The sequence below is a fragment of the Amblyomma maculatum genome, chromosome 10 (genome assembly GCF_055883805.1).
Source record: "Amblyomma maculatum isolate TAMU_Amacu chromosome 10, ASM5588380v1, whole genome shotgun sequence".
In the NCBI taxonomy this organism is placed as follows: domain Eukaryota; kingdom Metazoa; phylum Arthropoda; class Arachnida; order Ixodida; family Ixodidae; genus Amblyomma; species Amblyomma maculatum.
Window position 1 is genome coordinate 177,836,212 of NC_139353.1, and position 5,670 is coordinate 177,841,881.

The 5,670-nt window shown below is 44.4% G+C and overlaps 1 pseudogene; it reads left to right on the forward strand.

The window, feature by feature from the left end:
- Positions 1–362: 362 nt before the first annotated feature.
- Positions 363–524, forward strand: LOC146178012 (U2 spliceosomal RNA; annotated as a pseudogene).
- Positions 525–5,670: the final 5,146 nt, after the last annotated feature.

The following is a 5,670-nucleotide window of genomic DNA, read 5'->3' on the forward strand; positions in this document are numbered from 1 at the left end:
GAGGCATCTAAATGAAGAACTTGTAATGCTCGGGGAGGAGGCCTTCCTCCTGCATTGGTCAACGCGCTTCATTTCCATTGTTAATGTAAAAGTGGCCGCGTCCATCCTTCCTTACTAGGAAGGTGAACGAGTGTTTGCCTGTATTTTTGTCTACTTGCATATCTTCTCCTTGCGTTGTACGCAAGATGCTGCATAGTGTCCACATGTGTAAAACACCAGTAGGATGTAATAACCAAATAGCACATTTGTATGCCTGAATGCTCATTGTATTCTTGTAACATTTTTGTAAGTGCCCTTTATTGCGTTGTCAAAAGATCATCATGAAGCCTTGTCCTGTACCAGAACCTTCAGCAGCAATAAAATTCTCTTAAACCGTTCTTATCAGCTTAATATCTTGTATGGGTCCGACATGAACCTGAGATATTAAACATATCTTTGTGCTTCGGCGGAGTGCTTGAAGCTTGCTTCAACTCCGCCGCGGGTTGGTCCGGCATTGCACTACAGCTGGAAACAGCCCACCCACCCCAAGGGGTGGCGACTTCCAAATCAAAAATAAGAATTTCGCGCTGTGCTTGCGAAGAAGGTTCCCATGCAGGCGCTTTCAAATCCAAAATGTGTGTTGTGTTCGTGCGGAGATCTTTCATTGTTTTAACAATGTTTGTCTCTTCATAGATTTGCAATAAATTCTTTTCATACACAAAAGGTCCCCTCTGCTGACTAAATAAATACAAATGTTTTGTCCTCCTCCTCTCGTTCCGAAGATCACGCAAGAATTCTAATTATGACTGACTTGAAAATATTTGCATCGGTCACTTGTAAAAAAAAAATAGTGGCATGTACTTCGTGACCAAAAGGGATACGTGGTCTGCAACAGGGGGCGATACCACCGGTCTGGGCGCGGCCAGCGCTGCGAGAAATGTGGAGCCCGTCTGTTCGAGCACAACTCCGCTGCTGCCGTGGGCCAGCTTGTGTTTTCCTGTTGCTTTCAATTGTGTTGTCAAGTCTATACCTCATGTATTTCAGAAGTGCCCCGGGTGTTGGCAAAGATGACGGCCTCACAATTAGTGAAAATGCGAGATGCAACTTCGCCCACTACCACTGCTTCATCCTCGCAACAAATTTCTTTTTTTTTTCACAGCGATAGAGGGGCAATTGGGCTGTCACATACTAATTTGTCGCCGATTATCGCCGTGCAGCTCGAAGTTCCAAGCGTGTGCTGGTATTCGTGCAAACATGCACACGAACCATCTCGTGGAAAGAACTTTGGTGAAAGAAACCTCGTAAAAAAAGCAATGCTTTCGCATTCCTACACCTTAGCAGTCATAAGTATTTCTATCATATTTCTTCTCTGCACCTTCATTTTGCAAATGTTAGCGAGATTTCAATTGTCTGCAAGAAGCACAGGCAACAATTAAATAAGCTACTGGTATGTGCTGTTTAGCAGTCCAGCTGTGTCGCCAATAGTGCCGTTACCGGGGTAACAGAGAAAAGCCACAAGATTGATTGATATTGATTGATTGAATGAAAACTTTTCTACCATCAATACAGGAGCTTTCTTATACTTCTCTACGTATGTACACAGACCCGCTGGGACTCCACAATTTGAGCCACTAAAGTCCAAAGCCAAACAAAATTTTTCAGAAGGGAAAGAGGAGCCTCGATCTCGCTTCTCTTCTTCTCAGAAATCCTGTTCAGCTTGTGAGAAAAATGATGAGTGCAAATTTGTAACTGCAAATACAAAGATACAAGCACCTCTAAAATTATTTGCTATATATACTGCAAAAACACTTACATATAGGTTCACTCAAATTTAAGTAGCAATACTTATGATTTTTTACTTACATTAGTAACACTGATTGCAACATGGTATCCCCACTGAGCACCAATTTATGCCCAAAATTGATTTTTTCCACTGCATTTTGCGGTCAATAATCAGCAAAAGGCTGCAGTGTCAAATTTCATTATACGTCCGAAACTTGAAAAAAAAAGAAAGAAAACTTACAACAAATGATACATTGGTGTTCATAGCACTGAAGCTCTTGCAGCAGGTAGCGTAGTGAATTATTGAAAAAGCAATTAGCAATTTTTCATGCCTCATCTGGCCAGTATCAATGAAAGCGAAACAGAAAGAGAAAAAAAATGTAACTGCAAATGTATCGGTAATACGGCAATGCCCATGATATATATGTTCGAGTTTCTTACGCATCATTGCAAAAACAAAAAACAAACAAGACATGCAGTCAAAATTCAATATTTTAGACGGCTATGTTTGCTCGCTTACTAAACTGTCGACAACTTTATGTGATTAATTGAAAGGCTGAGAGAACACAATTAAGTATTCTTATATATAAACAAAATCTGAAAAAAAAGGAAGATATTTAAAAGCGACATTTTTTTCCTTCAAACTTTACTGCTGTTTGTTAAAACTATCAGTTTACTTTACTGAGAGGATTCATAATCTGCAAACAATCGTAACAGACAACTGTATTGAAAAATGCAAACACATTGGGACAGTGATATCAATGCTACCGCTTTGAGGATTTGACATTGAATAATAATAATAATAATAATAATAATAATAATAATAATAATAATAATAATAATAATAATAATAATAATAATAATAATAATAATAATAATAATAATAATAATAATAATAATAATAATAAAATAATTATTATTGGTAGGGAAAGGCAGTATCTGTCACACATGCTATGTGGACACCTGAACCGCGCCGTAAGGCAAGGGATGAAGGTGGGAGTTAAGTGGAAAGAAAGGGGAGTCACGGTGGAGGTCTACGGAGTTACTTCGACCACCTGGGGATCATAAGGTGGTGGTAACAACTTTTATTGCCACGAAATGAAAGGAATTATTTCGGGCTGGGGTGGCCTCCAGTCGGGAGCGACCACTTGAGCTCGCGTGACGAGGGCCATTTGCGTAGTTTTTCTTGGGCTGGCCAACAGCTTGTCCCATTCCTCCGCTGAGGGAGCTGGCAAGAGTGTCTTTGGAGGGGGATTGCTGGCGCATTCCCACAGTATATGGTCTTGAGTGGCCTGCGTCCCGTCACCGCAGTGCCGGCATGCAGGGTTGAATTCTCCGTTTGTAATTAAAGATAGTCGGTAGGGGCTAAGAATGGCCTTTGTTTGTAGGCGTCTGAGTGTCGTGGGTTGCGCCCGGTCGAGGTCGGGGTTAGGGGCGGGGTACGTGCATCTTAGCTCGCGATAAAAGTTTTTTACCTCCGCGTATGTGCGCGGTGCCTCGACAGGCGCGTCCGTTCCCGATAGATCTCCCGTCTCCCGGTTGGTTAAGCCTCGGGCTAGACGGTCGACCCCTTCGTTTCCGGAGTTACCCGCGTGAGCCGGAACCCATACGAGATTGATGTTGTGATTGAGAGATCGGTTGCGCAGAATTCGCGCCGCGATTGCGCTTACAGAATTTTTGGCGAAATTTTGAACGGCGCTTTTTGAGTCGCTTAGAATAGTTTTGGTGCAGGGATCCGCGATGGCCAGTGCGATAACTACTTCCTCTGCCTCGCATATGGAGCTAGCATGAAATGTTATGGCGTTAATGAAGGTTGACTTTGGAGTGGCCATACATGCCACGTATGCTCCGTTTTTGATGTGTTGAGCTGCATCCACGTACACTGCTTGTGGATCGTCCTCGTACTGTTTCTCAAGGGTCTGTGCCCTTGTCTTCCTGCCGGCATCATGTCTACCTGGTAGCATGTTTTTGGCTATTGGTTTAACAACTAGTCTACCAGTTATGTCAGCCGATAAATGGGATGTTGCGCACACCTCCTCAGGGGGGTGTATGTGGAGCTTGTCGAGAATTACGCGTCCCGCAAGGCTGCGTGACAAGCGGGTCACTTGTGCTGTCTTATGGGCTTCAATTAGTTCAGATAGTGTGTTAAAAATTCCTAACTGCAGTAGTCGATCTGAGTTAGCGTATACTGGTAAGCTAAGGGCCGCTTTGTATGCTGTTCTAATTATGCTATTAAGTGCATGTTCGTCCCTACGACGCAGATGATAGTACGGGCAAGCGTACATGATTCTGCTTATCATAAAGGCTTGGATGATCCTGCACCGGTCGGCTTCTCTCATACCCCTGCGACGTGTGGCAATGCGTCTCACCAGCCCACCTATCTGGTGCGCCGTGACGCGTAGCCGGCGTATAGCTTTTGTGTTCTGCGTATTATTCTGAATCAACATTCCGAGAACTCTGATCGTGGCTACCGGGGGTATCGGATGGTTGTCAATGTGTAACTGGATAGGTTCTCGCGAATCTGGTTTTACCTGTGAAGCTTGTTTGTTCCTTATAACTAATAGTTCTGATTTAGCCGGTGAACAGGTAAGGCCGTTTTCCTGCACATAAGACTGTACCGTGTCGATAGCTCGTTATAATGAATCTGTAATATCTCCATCGGAGACAGAATTGGTCCATATGGTGATGTTGTCGGCGTATATGGAATGATGTCTGTGTGGGATATCATCTAACAGACGCGGGAGGCCGCTCATAACGATGTGGAAGAGAAAAGGTGAAAGTACGGCGCCTTGCGGTGTTCCTCTCGTTCCTAGTGTAATTTTGTCGCTAACTTTGTCAACGAAATGGAGCGTAGCCGTACGCGCATTCAGAAAGGCAGCGATGTTGTCGCATGTCCGTTTGCCTACGTGTAACTGTGAAAGGTGATTGAGGATGGAAGCGTGTGACACATTGTCGAAGGCCTTACTCACATCGAGTCCCAGGATGGTTCGCGTGGCTCTTATGCGATTTGTATCTAGAATGTCTTGTTGAATTTGCCACATAATGTCCTGAGTCGAAAGACCTGCTCGAAACCCAATCATGGACGGGGGAAACGTGCCTTCCGCATCGGTGTGCATAAGGAGCCTGTTTAAGACAACGTGTTCCATTACCTTCCCGAGACATGACGTTAGCGAGATTGGGCGGAGGCTCCCCATCTCGAGTCTTTTGCCCGGTTTAGGTATGAAAATAATTTTAGCGTGCTTCCATTCCTCAGGGACGCTGCCCTCTGTCCAGTACCTGTTGAAGAGGTCCGTAAGAGCCTCTACTGACTGGTCTTCTAAATTGCGCAACATCTTATTGGTGATGCAATCTTCCCCCGGTGCCGAGGTGGTGTTAATTTTGTTAAGAGTAGCCCTAATCTCTGCTACGGTAAAGACGCTATCCATGCGAGGATTATCCAATCCTGAGTACCCATCTGGCGTGGGTATATCCTGGGAGGTGTTAATGTATTTATCTTTTAAAGTGGTCATGAGCTCTTCGTCGGTGCCTTGGAAAGATTGCGAGATCCTATGTAGGTTCTTGTGGGAATCTGCCTTAGTTCTCGTAGGATCCAGTAAATGTCTAAGTAAAAACCACGTGTTCTTGTTGCCCAGTTGCCCATTAAGGCGGTCGCAAGTCTGATGCCACTGTTCTCGGCTAAGTTCCCACGAGTAAGCCTCGATTTCCTTTTCAAGCCGGGTTAGCCGAATTTTTAAACGTCGGTAGTGTTTATTTTTACGCCGTCGAGCATGGGTACTTCCTTGTGCTTCAATCATGTGCACTAGCTTAGCGTCCGGGCTGGGACTGCTGTCCTCCAGGGTAACAGTTTTTGAAGTGTTTGCGGCGTCTTGCAACAGACGCTCTGTCCATTGTCTTAAATCTACTATACTT